At 49.4% G+C, this 20,223-nt stretch overlaps 1 protein-coding gene across 2 annotated transcripts in view; it reads right to left on the bottom strand.

The window, feature by feature from the left end:
* CTNNBIP1 (catenin beta interacting protein 1) overlaps nt 1–18,673 on the bottom strand; it is a 62,041-nt gene extending 43,368 nt beyond the window's left edge. Inside the window, exon 1 of one of the 2 annotated variants that reach the window (XM_024253279.3) lies at nt 18,369–18,673. The gene's annotated coding sequence lies outside the window, so the exon portion shown is untranslated. The remainder of the gene's footprint in view (nt 1–18,368) is intronic. The other variant, XM_054556720.2, reaches the window with a different exon arrangement.
* Between the last annotated feature and the right edge of the window lie 1,550 nt (nt 18,674–20,223).

Raw genomic sequence — 20,223 nt, 5'->3', positions numbered from 1 at the left:
AAGCCTCTATAATTGGTTCAAACAAACAAGCTTCCTGAACTGAGTTTGCTGCATCCCCTCAGAATCCCAGGGCTGGGAAAGCCTCCAGCTTCCTGTGGTGAGGATTAGGTCATTAAATCAATTGGATCGGCTGCAGGACTGTGCCCCCAGAAGCAGCCCCCTCCTCACCACCTAGCTCTGGGGATGGTCATCCTTGGGACCTGGCTGAGAGACCCCAGGTGCAGCCTCCTGGGGAAACTCTTCCCAATCAAACTCTTAGGAAAATAAGTTTTGTTGGGCACAGTGGCAAACGCCTGTAATCCCAGCACTTTGGGAGACAGGTAGGAGAACTGCTTGAGGCCTGGACTTCAAAACCAGCCTGGGCAATATAGCAAGACCCCGTCTCTTTAAATTTTTTTTTTTTTTTTTTTTTTTGGAGATAGGGTCTCGCTCTTTCCCTCTGTCACCCAGGCTGGAGTGCAGTGGTGCAATCTCGGCTCACTGCAACCTCTGCCTTCCAGGCTCAAGCGATTCTCCTGCCTCAGCCTCCCGAGTAGTTGGGACTACAGGCGCATGCCACCATGTCCAGCTAATTTTATTTTGTATTTGTAGTAGAGACAGGGTTTTGCCATGTTGGCCAGGCTGGTCTCAAAATCCTGACCATGTGATCTGCCTGCCTCAGCCTCCCAAAGTGCTGGCATTATAGACATGAGCCACCTCGCCTGGCTTCTACAAAAAATCTTTAAAAGATTAGCTGGGTGCAGCCTGGGCGTGGTGGCTCATGCCTCTAATCACAGCACTTTGGGAGGCTGAGGCGGGCGGATCACGAGGTCAGGAGATCAAGACCATCCTGGCTAACAGGTGAAACCCCGTCTCTACTGAAAATACAAAAAATTAGCCAGGCGTGGTGGTGGGCGCCTGTGGTCCCAGCTACTCAGGAGGCTGAGGCAGGAGAATGGCATGAACCTGGGAGGCTGAGCTTGCAGTGAGCTGAGATTGCGTCACTGCATTCCAGTCTGGGGGACAGAGCGAGACTCCGTCTAAAAGACAAAAAAAAAAAAAAAAGATTAGCTGGGTGTGCAGTGGCATGCACCTGTAGGCCCAGTTACTTGTGAGGCTGAGGTGGGAGGATCCCAAGAGCCCAGGAGTCTGAGGTTGCAGTGAGCTATCATCACACCACTGCACCCCAGCCTGGGCAACAGAGCGAGACTGTCTCAAAAAAAAAAAAAGAAAAGAAGTTTTAAGGCCACTGCCTCTTTCCAACAGGCTGTCAGCATAAAGGTATGTGTTAATTTGCATAAAGATATAGGTGTATCTGTTTACTTCGCAATACACCCATCTGTGCTACAGAGGCCAGAGTTCCTGGCTCCATGCATCACGTGAGCCACACTGCCTGCTTGTTTGGGTGATTGCTTCTGCTCTACTAAGCAGGAGGCGACCTTCCTGATCCTTTCCCCTCCAGCTACCTCGGAACAAAACATAATCCAAGGAAGGAGGAAACCTCCCCCTAAGAGGCTGTTGAGGACTCAGTTTCCTTCCTCTCCAAATGTTTACCAAGCCAATAATCAAAATCAACAATGCTTTAAACAAAGACCCCTTCAGAATCTCCCATGTGTTTATCCCATTAACTTACTGGGGGAAATGGTATTGGGACAAAAACTCCTGATGGGTCACAAGGCCTTGTCCAGTCTGAAGGCAAGGACAGTGGCAGCTGGAGCTGAAGGGAAGGAAGATCAGAAAAGACGCACTTGCCCCAGAAGAGGGGAAAATACAGCACCTGATACAATAGGAATCCACCCACAAACCCTGGAGGGCTTGTTCAAGGTTAAAGCCACCACAGACAAGCTCAGGAGAGTAGCCACAGGGGCGGCCAGTGTAAAGTGTCCAAGAAACTGTCCCTAGTCACAATGGGTGCAGGCATGAACACCCAGATCTGGGCACACCCTGGCACACTAGTTCAGGAGACGAACCACCATCACCCATTTGTAATGACATCCCCTTTCCCAAAGCCACGAAACTGTTAGTCACCAAACCACAGAAAGGAAGCAGAAGCTTCTGGCAAAACTGGTCTGTTAAGAGCTGGCAAAAAGACTCCAGTTTTTCCAGGCCAACGACTCACCCAAGACTGTTACATTTTACAAAATGAAACCCAGGAGTCTTTACAAGCCCATATCCAAAGAATGTAAGCAGGACCTGCCCTCCTGCAAAAACTCTCCGTTGAGAGGAAAAAGCTTATCTCAAGGGTCACTGGAAGAGGGTTAATTACACGACACATTAGTTTGATGATTAAGATGATTTCTGAGGATTAAGACTTTGTTTAAGTCCCAGAGAACAAAACTTCCTTGCAAATTTCCTTGGAGCACATAATGCAATGTTAAAAAACAAAAACAAAACCAAAAAAGGCATCAACACACAGGACAAAGCATGCCAGGTCTTACCTGCTTCTAGAAAAGTCACTGAAGTCTGCCAGAAAGATACTAATCATAAAAACTTCCAAGTCCAAAAAAAGAATAACTCACCCAAAAAAGAAGTTCCTAAGAGAGAGGGAAACTGACTATTGTACATGCTGTAAAAGGACAAAGAAACCAGAAATCCAGGACAATAACCCAGGAGGGCCAGGGCAACCAAAGGACCTGCAATCAAAATCAATTCCAGATGGAACAAAGTTGGGTTTTTTTTTTCCTCCTCACCTTTTTCTTTTGAAAAATTCCAAAGCCACAGAAGAGCTAAAAGAACAGTAGAAGAACATCCACATACCTTGCCCCTGGAGTCCCACTGTTCACATTTTGCTATATGTTTTATGGCTCTGTGCTGTGGGTATATGTCAAGGTACACGCACACTGCTGCTTTTCCTGAACCATCTGAAAGTCAATTGCAGAGATCATGATACTTGGCTAATGCCTCAGCACAGATCTCCTAAGGCCATTCTCCTACATAACCACAATATCATTAACACCCCAAGGAATTCTTATTTGTTTGGTTTTGTTTTTTGAAACAGTGTCTCGCTCTGTCACACAGGGTGGAGCGCAGTGGTGCGATCACAGCTCACTGCAGCCTCAACATCCAGGGCTCAAGTGATCCTCCCCATTCAGCCTCCTGAGTAGCTGTGATTACAGGTGTGCACAACCACATTCAGCTATTTTTTTTCTTTTTTTTTCTTTTCTGAGACAGGGTCTCACCGTGTCAACCAGACTGGAGTGTAGTGGTGCAATCTCAGCTCACTGCAACCTCCACCTCCCAGGCTTAAGCGATCCTCCCACCTCAGCCTCCCAAGTAGCTAGGCCTACAGGCATGCACCACTATGCCCAGCTAATTTTTATAGTTTTTGTAGAAATGGGGTTTCACCATGTTGCCCAGGCTAGTTTTGTTTTTTGTTTGAGACAGAGTCTCGCTCTGTCACCCAAGCTGGAGTGCAGTGGCGTGATCTCTGCTCACTGCAACTTCCACCTCCCGGGTTCAAGAGATTCTTCTGCCTCAGCCTCCTGACTAGCTAGGATCACAAGTGTGACCGCCATGCCTGGCTTTTTTTTTTTTTTTTTTTGAGACAGGGTCTTGCTCTGTCCCTCAGGCTGGAGTGCAGTGGTGCGATCTTGGCTCACTGCAAGCTCTGCCTCCCAGGTTCACGCCATTCTCCTGCCTCAGCCTCCCAAGGAGCTGGGACTACAGACGCCCACCACCATGCCCTGCTAATTTTTTGTATTTTTAGTAGAGACGGGGTTTCACCGTGTTAGCCAACATGGTCTCGATCTCCTGACCTCATGATACGCCCGCCTCAGCCTCCCAAAGTGCGGGATTACAGGAATGAGCCACTGCACCCGGCCTGTTTTGTTTTTGAGACAGAGTCTTACTCTGTCACCCAGGCTGGAGTGTAATGGCATAATTGCAGCTCACTGCAACCTCTGCCTCCTGGGTTCCAGCGATTCTCCCACCTCAGCCTCCCAAGTAGCTGGGATTATAGGCACCCACCACTATGCCCAGCTAATTTTTGTATTGCAGTTGAGAAGGAGTTTTGCCATGTTGGGCAGGCTGGTCTTGAACTCCTGACCTCAGGTGATCCGCCCGCCTCAGCCTCCCAAAGTGCTGGGATTACAGGCGTGAGCCACCACGCCTAGCCTAGTTTTGTTTTGTTTTGAGATGGAGTCTTGCTCTGTCACCAGGCTAGAGTGCAGTGGCACAATCTCGGCTCACTGCTACCTTTGCCTCCTGGGTTCAAGCAATTCTCTTGCCTCAGTCTCTCGAGCAGCTGGGACTATAGGTGCACACCACCATGCCCAGCTAATTTTTTGTATTTTTAGTAGAGACAGGATTTCACCATGTTGGCCAGGCTGGTCTCGAACTCCTGACCTCGTGATCCACCTGCCTTGGCCTCCCAAAGTGCTAGGATTACAGGCATGAGCCACTGCACCTGGCCTTGTTTTGTTTTTTAAGAGATGGGTCTTGCTATGTTGCCCTGGCTGGTCTTGAACTCCTGGCCTCAAGCAATCCTCCTGCCTCTGCCTCCAAAAGTGCTGGGATTACAGGTGTGAGCCACCACGCCCGGCCTTCCCAAGGAATTTAATATTGACCTAGTAGTATCTTTGATATTGACTCCATATCCGAATGTCCCCAATTCCCCCTCCCCCTCAATTTGGCCTTCACTTGTGTTTAATCCAGGACTGTATCAAGGATCTCAGTTGCATTTGGTTCCCGTGCTCTTCAACCTACTTAATCTAGAATGGTTTGGCAGCTTTCCTTTGTTTATCAGGATATTATCATTTTTTAGAGTCCAGGACCCTTGTCTTTAGGATGTTCCACAATCTGAATTTGGCCAATTGTTCCTTAAACACTTTCACAAGAAATTACGTATCTGATGTATCAGTGTTCCATTAGAAGTGCATAATGCCAGTTTGCCCCAATTCTGGTGATGCTGGCTTTGATACCTTGGATATGGATCAAAGTTTTAATGTATAAAACATGGAGTGAATGTATTAGAGGAAAACACAGGCAAAGAAAATAGTGCGAGAAGAAAATACGAAATGAAACCTAGAAGTCAGCCGGGTGCAGTGGCTCATGCCTGCAATCCCAGCACTTTGAGACACCAAGGCAGGCAGATCACCTGAGGTCAGGAGTTCGAGAGTAGCCTGGCCAACATGGTGAAACCCCGTCTCTACTAAAAATATAAAAATTAGGCCGGCCATCATGGCTCACGCCTGTAATCCCAGGATTTTGGGAGGCCGAGGTGCGCAGATCACAAGGTCAGGAGTTCAAGACCAGCCTGACTAACATGGTAAAACCCCGTCTCTACTAAAAAATACAAAAATTGGCCAGGTGCAGCGGCTCACGCCTTTAATCCCAGCACTTTGAGAGACCAAGGTGGGCATATCACGAGGTCAGGAGTTCGAGACCAGCCTGGCCAAAATGGTGAAACCCCATTTCTACTAAAAATACAGAAATTAGCCAGGCATGGTGGCACGTGCCTGTAGTCCCAGCTACTCAGGAGGCTGAGGCAGAAGAATCAATGGAACCAGGGAGGCCAAGGTTGCAGTGAGCCAAGATCGTGCCACTGCACTCCAGCCTGGGCGACAGAGTGAGATTCTGTCTCAAACCAAAAAAAAACGAAAATTAGCCGGGCATGGTGGCGCGCGCCTGTAATCCCAGCTACTCAGAAGACTGAGGCAAGAGAATCTCTTGAACCCAGGAGGCGGAGGTTGCAATGAGCCAAGATCACACCACTGCACTGTACTCCAGCCTGGGAGACAAAGCGAGACTCTGTCTCAAAAACAAACAAACAAAAAACGTGGCCAGGCGCGGTGGCTCAGGCCTATAATCCCAGCACTTTGGGAGGCCGAGGTGGACGGATCACGAGGTCAGGAGATCGAGACCATCCTGGCTAACATGGTGAAACCCCGTTTCTACTAAAAATACAAAAAATTAGCCAGATGTGGTGGCGGGCGCCTGTAGTCCCAGCTACTCAGGAGGCTGAGGCAGGAGAATGGCATGAGCCTAGGAGGTGGAGCTTGCAGTGAGCCAAGATCGCTCCACTGCACTCCAGCCTGGGCCACAGAGCGAGACTCCGTCTCAAAAAACAAAAACAAAAACAAACAAACAAAAAAAAATGAGAATTAGCCAGGCATGGTAGTGCGCGCCTGTAATCCCAGCTACTCAGGAGGCTGAGGCAAGAGAATTGCTTGAACCTATGAGGCGGAGGTTGCAGTGAGCTGAGATCCTGCTATTGCACTCCAGCCTGGGCGACAGAGCAAGACTCCATTTCAAAAAAAAAAATTAGCCAAGCATGGTGGCAGGCGCCTGTAATCCCAGCGACTCAGGCGGCTGAGGCAGGAGAATCACTTGAAGCTGGAAGGTGGAGGTTGCAGTGAGCTGAGATCGTGCCACTGTATTCCAGCCTGTGTGAAGAGTGAGGCTCCGTCTCAAAAAATAAAAGAAATAAAAAAATTTGGCCAGGCGCGGTGGCTCAGGCCTGTAATCCCAGCACTTTGGGAGGCCGAGGTGGGCGGATCACAAGGTCAGGAGTTCAAGACCAGCCTGGCCGATATGGTGAAACTCCGTCTCTACTAAAAAATACAAAAATTAGCCAGGCATGGTGGCACATGCCTGTAGTCCCAGCTACTCAGGAGGCCGAGGCAGGAGAATCGCTTGAACCCGGAAGGCAGAGGATGCAGTGAGCTGAGATCACTCCACTGCACTCCAGTCTGGGTAACAGAGTGAGATTCTGTCTCAGCAAAAAAAAAATAAAATAAAATAAATAAATAAATAAATTTAAAAAGAAACCTAGAAGTCATAAAATATTTAAAAATCTAATTACATAAAAATCAAAAACTCTGCATGAAAAAATACATAATTAAAAGAACAGTGGGCCAGGCACAGTGGCTCCCGACTGTAATCCTAGCACTTTGGGAGGCCAAGGTGGGCGCATCACGAGGTCAGGAGATCAAGACCATCCTGGCCAACGTGGTGAAACCCTGTCTCTGCTAAAAATACAAAAATTATCTGAGTGTGGTGGCACATGCCTGTAATCCTAGCTACTCAGGAGGCTGAGGCAGAAGAATCTGTGGAACCTGGGAGTCGGAGTTTGCAGTGAGCCAAGATCGTGCCACTGCACTACAGCCTGGCAACACAGCGAGACTGTGTCTCAAAAAGGAAAAAAAAAAAAAAAAAAAAGAACAGTGACAAATTAGCGAAAATATGTATAACACATATCACAGCCATAGGACAAATTTTCTTAATATATAAAAAAAAGTATAAGTCAGTAAGACTGTAAACCTAAAAAAGAAATGGGCAAACAATACACAGTTGTCCCTTAGTATCCATGGGGGATTGGCTCCAGGACCCCTACACAGAAACCAAAATCCACAGATGCTCTAGTCCCTTATATAAAGTGACACAGTATTTGCATGTAACCTATGCACATCCTGCCATATACTTTAAATCATCTCTAGATTATTTACAGTACCTGACAAAATGTAAATACTATGTAAATAGTTATACTATATTGGTTTTTTATTTGTATTATTTGTTATTGTATTGTTATATTTTGGTTTTTCCCAGAATATTTTTTGAATTTAATTTCATTTTATTTTTTGTTATTTAAAAAAAATTTTTTACTTCCATAGGTTTTTGGGGAACAGATGGTGTTTGGTTACATAAGTAAGTTCTTTAGTAGTGATTCGTGAGAACTTTTCCTGAATATTTTTTGGTTGGTTTAATACACAGATGTGGAACCTGAGGATATGGAAGGCTGACTAAGAGATGGTTCATAAGCGGCCTTAAAAATATAAAATGAGGCCGGGCATGGTGGCTCACGCCTGTGATCCCAGCACTTTGGGAAGCCAAGGCAGGCAGATCACCTAAGATCAGGAGTTCAAGACCAGCCTGACCAACATGGTGAAACCCCATCTCTACTAAAAATAAAAAAATTGGCCGGGCATGGTGGCATGCACCTGTAATCCCAGCTACCCAGGAGGCTGAGGCAGGAGAATCGCTGGAACCTGTGAGGCACAGGCTGCAGTGAGCCAAGATGGCACCAATGCACTCCAGCCTGGGCGACAGAACAAGACTCCATCTCAAAAAAAAAAAAAAAAAAAAAAAGCCAGGCGCAGTGCCTCATGCCTGTAATCCCAGCACTTTGGGAGGCCGAGGTGGGTAGGTCACAAGGTCAGGAGATCAAGGCCATCTTGGCAAACATGGTGAAACCCCGTCTCTACTAAAATACAAAAAATTAGCCGGGCATGGTGACGCATGGCTGTAATCCCAGCTACTTGTGGGGCTGAGGCAAGGGAATCACTTGAACCCGGGAGGCGGAGCTTGCAGTGAGCTGAGATCATGCCACTGCACTCCAGCCTGGCGACAGAGCAAGACTCCGTCTCAAAAAAAAAAAAAAAAAAAGAAAGAAAGAAATGGCCGTGCATGGTGGCTCACGCCTGTAATCCCAGAACTTTGGGAGGCCGAGGTGGGTGGATCACCTGAGGTCAGGGGTTCGAGACCAGCCTAGCCAACATGGCAAAGCCCCACCTTTACTAAACCTACAAAAATTAGCTGAGCCTGGTGGCACATGCCTGTAATCCTAGGTACTCGAGAGGCTGAGGCAGGAGAATCCCTTGAACCCAGGAGGCAGAGGTTGAAGTGAGCCAAGATTGCACCACTATACTCCAGCCTGGACGACAAGACTCTGTCTCAAGAAAAAAAAAAAACAATCAATAGAATGCTATTAACATGAGAGAGGTGGAGGCCGGGTGCGGTGGCTCACGCTTGTAATCCCAGCACTTTGGAAGGCCGAGGCGGGCAGATCACAAGATTGAGACCACCCTGGCTAACAAGGTGAAACCTCATCTCTACTAAAAATACAAAAAATTAGCACAGCATGGTGGCATGTGCCTGTGGTCCCAACTACTTGGGAGGCTGAGATGGGAGGATCACTTGAGCCTGGGAGGTTGAGGCTGCAGTGAGCTGTGATCGTGTCACCACACTCCAGCCTGGGCGAATGATGTTTTTAAATGAAGTGGAATGGGGTCAGATGAGAATGAAAGAACACCCTTCATCTGAGTGGTGCGGTGCCTGACGCTAAGCACTTCAATCTCCACTGTCACCACTCATGGACCTAACAGACCATTCCTCTTTAGAGGAGATTAGGAAGTGAGAGTGGGAAGCCAGCACCCAAAGCAAACACAAGGCAAACGGGCACACGTGACCCCTTGTGCCAGCAGCAGCAGACTTCAGGAGGGAGGAAGGAGCCAGATCTCTGTACTGCTCCGGCTGCCTAAGCTCCCTTACATCCCACCACAAGCTCTGGAAGACTGCTCTGTGCAGAAAAGCAGAACTGGGGGCCAGCTTGCTTGCCTGTAAGCCCCACCATGTCTTCCAAAAAATCACCAGCACCTCATCTTCCTGCAACTCCAGCGATCGGCCAGAGGAAGGCTATGTGCCCCTGGAGGCCGTGGGCAGTGCCAACAGTATTAACACACACGGAGGGAGAAGGACCTTCTGCCTCAGTCCAGAAGCCGAGTGTGAGCACACGCTCAGGAACAGGCTCACAGGGCCTAGCCAGAGCTGACCTTGGCAGGTACTTTTGCTCCCTTCTTGGTAAGTAAAATGGGATTATTCAGGGGCTCAGACCCACCGCTTCACCAGCTTAAGTGCTACCAGTACTAACAGCTTCACATATTTAAATCACACCCCAGGCCCCTCCCCAACACACAAAAAAGAAATGTAGAATTACAGAGAATCATTAAAATGTCATCTACCTGGAAAGAATAAAAGAAACCTAGAAGTTCAGAAACAGGTCTCATTTCATATTCCTGCAGCAGAAGGATATTTAGGATATTTCGCAAGGGTGCAAGTCAGGGTCAGGATGGGTCTCTGGGAAGCTAGGCTGCCTGAGGCAGGTGGCTGTGAGGCCTGTCTGGGCAGGGAGGTCAAGGCTAAGTATCTCCTTAGAAACTGGTCCAAGGTTTGCTTGGTGATTGATCAGGAAGAATGGGGTGGGCCCATATTATGTGAGGTGTTTGATCCACAAGGGACCCTGATCTTTGCAGGAAGCCTTGCTGGCAGAATCTAGGACTTCAGGGGTGGCAACTTCATCTGCCCTGGGGTGGTTATTCGGTTCAGGTCAAGGACATTGACCACAGGATTCCAGCAGCAGAAAACATGTGGGTTAGACACTTGGGTGCTACTCGGGCCTGAAAAAAACACCTTAATTGGAGCTGGCTCTCAAAGCCTCCTCCCCAGCTCTTCATGTGGGAGAGGATATGGAAGTGGGTCACAATCTTCTAGCTGAAACAGCGTCACTGCGGGCTCCAATCACACTTGAAGATGTCCAGGTGCACTGAGTGACCTGGCCTCCTCCCTGTGCAGGCCTTGCCCTCCTAATCAGATGCTGGATGCTGCTGCCCCACCCCTCAGCTTGAAGGGGCAGCTGATTAGCACCGGGAGTGCTACATACAGTGACATGACAAGGGCTGGTGAAAATAACATCGCACGAGGATATGCCTCGCTGTCCTGGCACCCTCCTCTCACTCCAAATGTGAGTGGCTGCCTCTGCCAGCCCTTTGCCCTCTCTACCCAGCCCTGGCTGGAGGGAGAGAGGAACACTGTGTGCTTTCACATGAACCGCTTGCTAGACCTCCCTGACCTTGGTCTTTAAAGAGAGCTGAAGGCCTGGTGCTTGGGGAAGAAAGAACCCTGCCCCCACTCTCATCTGTATATATTGACCCAAAATAGGGGCTAGAGGACATAGGTGTCCATGTGCATCAGTTCCCCCAGGAACCCCATGAGCACTGTGGAGAGCCCACCTGCCACCATATGCCTGCTTTCCAAAGTTGGCAGGGAGAGACGTGTCGGGCAGGAAGAGAACTCTGCAGAGACAAGGTCTGGTGCCTGTTACATAAGAAGTGCACCGTGTTAATGGCAGAACTTCAAAATCCACAGCCCCAAGCAAAAACTTTGAAAAGAAATCCTCAATATGAGGATTTCTCTCTGACTGAAACTCAAGTTAACAGTCAAAGGGTTAAGACTTTAAGTGGGAAGGGAGTTCTTGCTAACCATGGCTCCCGAGGTGTGCATTGTTTCTCAAGATGTCCATACTAAGTACAGCTTTTGTTACGGGACATGGAAGGGCTCTAATTGTTTAACTCTTCCCTTGCTCTTCTGGAAAGCCAACCCAGCCCCCCACCTTAATGTCCACTCAGGGCAGGTAGCCACTGGGGCCGGTGTGCATCTGGAGATCATGTCCTGACTCTCCTCCTAAGAGTTCAAAGCACTCTCATCAAATCATTCTTTCTTCATTCACACGATCCCAACTATATATATAATAAGCCTCTTGGTCCTAGACTAAGAGCTTGGTATGGGGAAGAACTTTTTTTTTTTTCTTTTTTTTTGAGACAGAGTCTCACTCTATCGCCCAGGCTGGAGTGCAGTGGTGCAATCTGAGCTCACTGCAACCTCCACCTCCAGTGTTCAAGCAATTCTCCTGCCTCAGCCTCCCGAGTAGCTGGGACTACAGGTGCGTGCCACCATGCCAGGCTAATTTTTTGTATTTTTAGTAGAGACGGGGTTTCACCATGTTAGCCAGGATGGTCTCAATCTCCTGACTTCGTGATCCGCCTGCCTTGGCCTCCCAAAGTGCTGGGATTACAGGCATGAGCCACCATGCCCGGCTGGGGAATAACTATTTTTATCCTGCTTGCCACGATATTCCTAGTACCTATGATGGTGTCCAGATTGTAATAAAGCCTTAATAAATATTTGTTAATTGAATCAATGAGTCATTAGAAGGAAGGAGGGGAGGGAGGGAGGAGTAATGTAAGACAACCACCACTTCTGGTTGTCTCTGTGATTCTGGCTTATAAAAAACATCAGAACCAAGATCAGAAACCAAGCCCTTTAACTCCCTCTTGGCCCTGCTATCGGGGGTCCTCAATCATATTATGATGCACAGAACACACACCTGTTTACAGGAGTTTCTACATTACAACACAACCATGAAAAATGGAGCCACAGGTATGACCCTCAATCCTTAAGAAACTTCAAAAGGGGAGAACAATGTTTTTGTCCAGCTATTCCCCCAAAGAAGGACACCCTTCCCTCTGGGGACTGTTGTCTTTCCCTTTTTAACAAGGCTTCATGGAGGACCAGAGCATAATAGGTCTTTAATAACTGAGTATAACAGTAGTTGGTGCTCAGTTCCCTTTCATAAAAGAAGTTCAAAAGCACTTTGGCTCAAACACCACCATGTCCCTGGGAACTACGAAGGTACAAGTATCATTATCCCCATTTACAGTCAGGGAAAGTAAAGCAAAGGGAGGTTACTTAGCTTGCCCAGGGTCAGACAAGACAGGGAAAGGGCCTAGGATTCAAACCCTTTGGAGCAGCCGGCAAGTTAACTCTGACTACCCTAAGAGTGTCACCTACGTTGGGCTTAAGGGAGACTTTTCTTTCTTCTCTATGGTTTCTGCTGAGAATCAGTATATGACGTGGTGCTCAGAGCTCTGCCTGGGAGTCATACTACCTGGTTTGAATCTGATTCTGTTCCCAACTAGCTCGACCTCAAACACTTTACTCAACGTTTCTAGGCCTCAGCTTCTTAACATACAAAATGGCAATAATGGTACGTATCTCAGAAACCATGAGGATGAAACGAGACAGTGTATGTAAAATGCCACTATCATTCACTTTCTCATTTTCTAAATGAGCACGTATCATTCTCATAATAAGAAAACCAGCTACATGAGAAAAAGCTTGCATCCACTCTGCATTTAGTTTTTACAAAGCTACAGATGACATATGACTAGCAGGCATTTCAGATTCTGCCAATAAAATGCCCCAGGACTCTGAAAGTGACCTGCAACACAAGCGTCCTATTTGATTCCCACTAACTTGTGTTGGCCTCTCAAGGTTAGCAGAGCAAGTGGCATCGTGGACAACAACTGATGATGGGAGGACCAAAAAGGGATCTGAAAAGCTGGCCAATGGCACCCAGTCTAAAGAGTCCCACTCTGGATTCCTGGTGAGTGGAGCCCCTGGGTTTGAAATGCCATTTCTCTCAGTGCTCTGCTGAGTTACCCGACTCCACTCAGCCCAGATGAAAAACAGCCAATGCTTTCTAGATACCACTGTGTTCCTGATCATGTAATCAAACAGGAGATGGTCAGAGATGCCAGTGTGGCCCAACCCTCTATAGAGGGGCCTGGTGATGGCAGGGACTGGCAGAGAAGTGGGGGTAGGAAAGCTGTCCAGTCAATCTTGGTATACTCTCAACAAAAAAACAGTGATATATATGTATGTGTGTCTCTGATGCATTTATGAAGAATGGCTGCAAAACTCCAAGACTACTTAAGAGTCACTGCCAAGATAAGAAGCTTTAACTCACACACAGAGGAGCAGAGAACACAGACATTCCACTGTAGACGACAAGCTGTTAAGCACTGGCAACATTCATTCATTCAACTCAAGAAATGTTTGCTGATGACTTAGGGACTAGGAAAAAAGGAAGCTCAATAAAATGCAGGACACACAGACACACATACCAGGACTGTCATCAACCTAGCTGATGCTTCCCTCATCTTCAGAGGACCAGGCCAGAGAAATAAGGAACCTTATTCTCTGGTTCCTTTAAATAAGGACCTTATTTAAAGACTCCGTCTCAAAAAAAAAAAAAAAAAAAAGAATGTAGGGTGGTGAAAGAGATACGGGGGAAAATAAAACAGAAGATGGAAAGTGGATGGGATGAGGGTTAGGGTCATAACTTTAGCTCTGAGAAGGTGGCTTTTGGGAGACATGGATGGTGATCCAGGGGGACAGCTTTGTGGACAGAGAGGACTGCAAGAATGATCAACCCAGAGGAGCTGGAGTGTGGTTAGTGATGAATCAGCAGGGACCAAATTTGTGGCTGTGGTAAGGAGTTTGGATTTTACTCTTGAATTCTGAACAGTGGGAAGTCACTGCATGGGAACTTTTCCTGGGGGTCTAGGAGAATATTTGAGTCCACACTAAAAGACAGAACAGGACATTACGAAGAGCAGCTGGAATATGCTCTCCTTGTGCTGGAAGGTTCACGCCATTCTCCTGCCTCAGCCTCCTGAGTAGCTGGGACTACAGGCGCCCGCGCCCATGCCCAGCTAATTTTTTTTTTTTTTGTATTTTTAGTAGAGACGGGGTTTCACCATGTTAGCCAGGATGGTGTTGATCTCCTGACCTGGTGATCCACCGGCCTCGGCCTCCCAAAGTGCTGGGATTACAAGCGTGAAGCACCGCGCCCGGCCTCACCACCCTACATTCTTTTGTTGACTCGTTTATTTGTTTACTATCTGTCTCTCCCACTAGAAGATAAACTTCATAAGAGCACGCCTCTTAAAGATCTTGTTCTTGGCTACGTCCATAGCATCCGCAACAGTGCCTAGCACATAGGCGCTCAATAAGTCATTCAATTCAACAAATATTTTCAGAGTACTACAAAGTTTAGGTACTATATTATAAGAGTAGACAAAAAGACAAAAATCTCTGCTCTCAAAGAGCTTAAATGCTGGTGGGAGTTAAGAAGCAGATAAACAAAGGTGAAATAATAGAATTTAGCATATACTAAGTGCTAGGTGGTCTTCTGAGTATCTACAAGGTATTACTTAATTTAATCCTCCCAACAACTCCATGAGGACAGTATTACTATTGTGCATATGGGGAAACTGAGACACAGAGAGATTAAGTTACCTGCTGAAGATCATGCAGCTCCTGAAGGCAGAACCAAGATCCAAACCTAATGGTCTTGGTACAAAGTCCATGGTCTAATTAAGAGCTACACTTCAGGCCGGGCACGGTGGCTCACGCCTGTAATCCCAGCACTTTAGGAGGCCGAGGTGGGTGGATCGCCTGAGGTCAAGAGTTCGAGACCAGCCTGACCAACATGGTGAAACTCCATCTCTACTAAAAATACAAAAATTAGCCAGACGTGGTGGCGCATGCCTGTAATCCCAGTTACTCGGGAGGCTGAGGCAGGAGAATCGTTTGAACCCAGGAGGCGGAGGGTTGCAGTGAGCCAAGATTGTGCTATTGCACTCCAGCCTGGGCAACAAGAGCAAAACTCCATCTAAAAAAAAAAAAAAAAAAAAAAAGAGCTACACTTCATATTTGCTGAGTGTCAAGTGACTACTTGGTCAGCACCAGCAGCAGCTGTTCCCCACAGGCAGGGATGGAGAGAGCAGATCCATCAAGGAAGGGCTGCTCTGTCATGTGAGCCCTGTGAACAAGAGACTGCTGGGTTTACACTATATTGCACCCTGGATGAGAAGTCTACAAGAAGCATGGTCTGATGAAAAGACAGGGGCAGGGGCAGGAGTCTTGGTGTGATGAGATACCCAGGCAAGTCAACCAATATTTGAAGAGTTTACATTTTGTGCAGGGCACTGATTCAGACACTGTGGACGATGCAAAGACAAACCCAGTAGAGATTCTGGCCTCAGAAAGCTTAAGAGTCACACGTGTACACATGGAGATGAAACGGAGTAGAAACTAGCAGGCATCATAAGAAAATGCATAAACTGCTATAAGACTTCAAAAGAGCCAGCTTCTAGGGGCCACAGATGCTTAACCATAAAAGAAGGGGCTGGCCTGTGTAACCCCAAAGGTCCTCTCATTCTGACATGTTCTGACAGCACAGATTTGGAGCAGCATGGAGATAAATTTTATTCTGTTTTTTGGGGGTTTTTTTGTTTTTTGTTTTTGAGACGGAGTCTTCCTCCGTCGCCCAGGCTGGAGTGCAGTGGCGCGATCTTGGCTCACTGCAACCTCCACCTCCCTGGTTCAAGCGATTCTCCCGCCTCAGCCTCTCGAGTAGCTGGGATTACAGGCACTCACCATCATGCCCAGCTAATTTTTGTATTTTTAGTAGAGACGGGTTTTCACCATGTTGCCCAGGCTGGTCTCAAGCTCCCGACCTCAGGTGATCGCCTGCCTTGGCCTCATAAAATGCTGGCATATACAGGGGTGAGCCACTGCACCTGGCCTCATTCTGGTTAATAGCTCAAGTTTGTGGCCACTGAAACGTTCTCCCACCTACCATGAGAACAGGCCCAATTTCTTGGTGCAACATCTTCCAACAGAGGCAGTAATGGTCCCATTTAAATAATACAACCGGATGTGGGAATGAAACCCAGTGTATTCTGCCCTCCTCCACCTCTAACTGGTTTTTAAACCCACAAACTCTCTCTAATCAAGGAGGCGGGGACCTGTTCTATGAGCACGTTGTTATGGGACATCTAACTCTCAGTCTCCAAAGTTTTGCTTTGCAACTCAGACTTTATCCTTTCTCTGCTTAAAACCATCCAATGGCCTCTAACTGTTCTTGGAATAAAATCCAAACTCTTTATTACGACCTACAAAATCTTTGTTTTGATCTACAGGTTCTTTTTCTCCACTGCCCCCCAAGACGGAGTTTTGCTCTGTTGCCCAGGCTGGAGTGCAGTGGAGCAATCTTGGCTCACTGCAACCTCCGCCTCCCGGGTTCAGGAAATTCTCCTGCCTCAGCCTCCCAAGTAGCTGGGACTACAGGCATGCACCACCACGCTCGGCTAATTTTTGTATTTTTAGTAGGGACGGGGTTTCACCATGTTGGTCAGGATGGTCTCGAACTCCTGACCTCGTGATCTGTCCGCCTTGGCCTCCCAAAGTGCTGGGATTACAGGCATGAACCACCGAGCCCGCCCTGATCCACAGGCTCTGTCGCCCAGACTGGAGTGCAGTGGCGCGACCTCGGCTCACTGCGAGCTCCACCTCCCGGGTTCACGCCATTCTCCTGGCTCAGCCTCTCCGAGTAGCTGGTACTACAGGCGCCCGTCACCACGTCTGGCTAATTTGTTGTATTTGTAGTAGAGATGGGGTTTCACCGTGGTCTCGATCTCCTAACCTCGTGATCCGCCCGCCTCGGCCTCCCAAAGTGCTGGGATTACAAGCGTGAGCCACCGCGCCCAGCCACAGATTCTTATTTGTAATCTGGCCCTTCTCCATCTTCACAGCACTTACCACTACTGAAATTATTTTGTCCACTTGTTTGTTTACTCACTTATTGTCTGACTTCCCTCCTCTTTAGAATGTCATCTCTAAGGAGGGCAGAAACCGTGTCTGTTTTCACCACTAAAGCCCCAGTACTTGGAATGGTGCCTGGCACATAGTAAATGCTCACTACTGAATGAATGAATCTCCATCCCATAGAGATGATTTGTATTTACAAGGGAGGACCACGAACTCCCCCAGCAAACCGTGAATGACATATTGGCATTTAACAGCCCGCACCTTTATTTATGATCCAAAGTCCTACTTTAAATCTGAGGAAGCTGCTGGTATCTCTGGACACTTTAATGGCACAAGAGATCAGTTATCACTTGGGGACACACTCCAGGAACTGGAGCCCAGTGGTTGTAGCAGGGAGCTAAGAGCCAAGGCTCCTGAGAACAGAACTTCAAGACAAACACTGACTTGCCTCCAGGTCCCTTACCCACACACCCTGTGCCTTAATTTACCCAGCAGTTGGCCAGACATGTTTCTCTCAGTTCTGTGAGTGACAGGAGACAAAATAATTAACAGCTGGAGCATACTGAGATCCTCAGACAGGAGGTGCTGCAAGCCACACGTCTCATTATTCATAAAACTCTTGATTTGCGGCCAACACGGCCCCCGCCGCCTTCCCAGGGGCTAACCTGACAACAGGCACTGCTCAGACAAGTTCAGCTCACAAGGCAGAGGGAGGGATGGAAGGCCTAGCAGAGGCTGGGTGTCCAGACCTGAGTGTCTCGGTTACCAGGTTCCAAAAAAAGGAAGGTGGTTGGGGTGGGGTGATGAAAAGGAGGTGAGAGGTGCAGTTTGGGGCTCCAGGTGGTTAATTTTGCAGGTTCACGCATACACGCCCGCCATCCAGGTGAGATATGTGCCCCCACCAGGTACCTTCCAGGAAGGCTCACCGGGGAGGGGTGGAATCGGGAGACGACAGTTCAATCAAACTACAGAGGGAGGAAGGGCGGCCCAGCGTTTAGTTTGGGGAAATTCGGAGAGTAAGAGTCTCTGAGTGGGCGCAGGTGAGGGAAGAGGCAGGGGCCCAGAGGTCGGGAGGGCGGACGGGCGATGACAGGCACCCGGACGCGGTGAGGTGAGCAACAAGGTGGGCGGCGCGGACACCTGTGGAGGCGACCCCCGGGCGAAGGTGAGGGAGGCGGGAGGTGGTCTGCGGCGAGAGGCGGCCAGGCCCAGACCAGGGCGCCGCGCCGCCGGGGCAGGCAGGGGTCCGAGCGGGGTCAGGGGCGCTCTCCGCGGCCCCTCCCCAGCAGACAAAGGGCTGGCCGTTCCCCCAAGCCCCGGCGCGGCGCGGCGCGGCGCGGGCCCGGGCGGTGCAGGCGCGGCCCGGCCTCGGCGCTTACCTGGGCCGCCCGACCCGGCCGGGCCGGCAGGGGCAGCGGGTCCGGGGCGCAGCGCGCGGCGGCCTGTTCCGGGGCGTGCTCAGCCCGAGCAGCCGCTGCGGCAGCAGCAGTAGCAGCACCGGGAGCGGCCGCCTCAGCCTCCGCCTCCCGCTCCGAGAGTCACCGCGGTGGGGAGGGAGGGAGGCGCCAGGCCGCAGGGGGAGGGACCGGCGGAGGGGGCGGCATCTGGCTCCGCGCGAGCTGCTGAGGCGCGGTGGCGGCAACGCCCCGGAGGAAGGCGGGCGCGTGGGGCCGGGCGCCGGGGCAGGGCCTGCGGGCGGGGCGGGGCCCGGGGCCGCGAATTGGTTAACTCAGCCTGTGGGTGGGGATGCGCGCTGTGGGGCGGGGCCTTACGGCGCATATGAACGCTCATTGGGCCCTCCTGGAAGGGGGCGAGACCAGCGGCATAGGGGCGGGGCCATGAGGTGGGTGGATGGAACCGGGCGCCGGTAGTGAGTGGCCGAGTCCTCGCTGAGAGCAAAGGGGAGGAGCGGGCCGGGGGTGAGCAGGGAAGGCGTGTTGGGTGCGAGGAGGAGGCGGTGGCCTGGAGGAGGAGCCGGGTAAGGATGAAGCTGGCGTTGCGGTAAAGCCACTCTGCGTGTCCCTATCTGCTCCAGGAGCACAGTGTTCCGGAAAAATAATGGCCTCTTCCACACACCGGTCTGTGTTTAAAAACGGGAGCAACCAGACGGGGCAGAATCCTTGGTGAGGCCAGTTTACCCAGAACCCCGGAAAATTCTGAAATGGACGAGGTTGCAGAACATTTAGAGGCGTGGTCTTCCTGCTTCGTTGAGTTGGGAACGTTGCTACCTCTGAGTTTGGGGCCTAACCTGGGATTAACCTAGCCCAGAGAGCCCAGGGAGGGGCCTCCGTAGGTCCATTAAACTCAGAAGGTCGTGTGTACTGGTAGTGAGTGCATTTTTCGGGGGAACGGTGCCCATGATTAAAATGTTTCTACAGAAAGTCTGGCTGTATTTGGAGAGGGTACAGGGAGAAGCAGCCCATTTTAGGTAAAATGCAAATTGCTTTTAACATCCGCCTTCCTTTTAAAGGGACCTGTATCTTTAAGTGTGGTCTCATTTTCAGCAGTTTAAATTATCAGTTACACAGTGTGACACTAACCCCAGTTCAGAAGCCCTCCTACCCCACTCTTCCCATAGCCTTTCTTTTTACACCTTTTCTGTTCCATCGTCTTCTATTCCGCTACATTTTTTCCCTTCCCTATGCAAAAAGAATACGAAGTCCTTTTTTGTTTGTTTGTTTATAATATAATATCCACATTACTCTTTACTCATTTTGGGGTTTTTTTGTTTGTTTTTGAGACGGAATCTTGCTCTGTCGCCCAGGCTCAGGTGCAGTGGCGCGATCTCGGCTCACTGCAACCTCCGCTTCCCGGGTTCAAGCGATTCTCCTGCCTCAGCCTCCTGAGTAGATGGGATTACCGGCATGCGCCACCACTCCCGGCTGATTTTTGTATTTTTAGTGGAGACGGGGTTTCTCCATGTTGGCCAGGCTGGTCTCCAACTCCCGACCTCAAGTGATCTGCCCGCCTCAGCCTCCCAAAGTGCTAGGATTACAGACTCGGCTTCCCAAAATGCTAGGATTACAGGCGTGAGCCACCGCGCCCGGCCTGCTCACAGTTTTTCATACTCAATAGGTCCCCGGCCGGGCGCGGTGGCTCATGCCTGTAATCTCAGCACTTTGGGAGGCCGAGGCGGGCAGATAACCTGATGTCGGGAGTCGGAGACCAGCCTGACCAACGTTAAGAAACCCCGTCTCTACTAAAAATACAAAAATTAGCGGGGCGTGGTGGCGC

Source organism: Pongo abelii, chromosome 1, assembly GCF_028885655.2.
Source record: "Pongo abelii isolate AG06213 chromosome 1, NHGRI_mPonAbe1-v2.0_pri, whole genome shotgun sequence".
Classification (NCBI taxonomy): domain Eukaryota; kingdom Metazoa; phylum Chordata; class Mammalia; order Primates; family Hominidae; genus Pongo; species Pongo abelii.
Note: the sequence above shows the minus strand (reverse complement) of the source record. Positions and strands in the feature narration are given on the sequence as shown.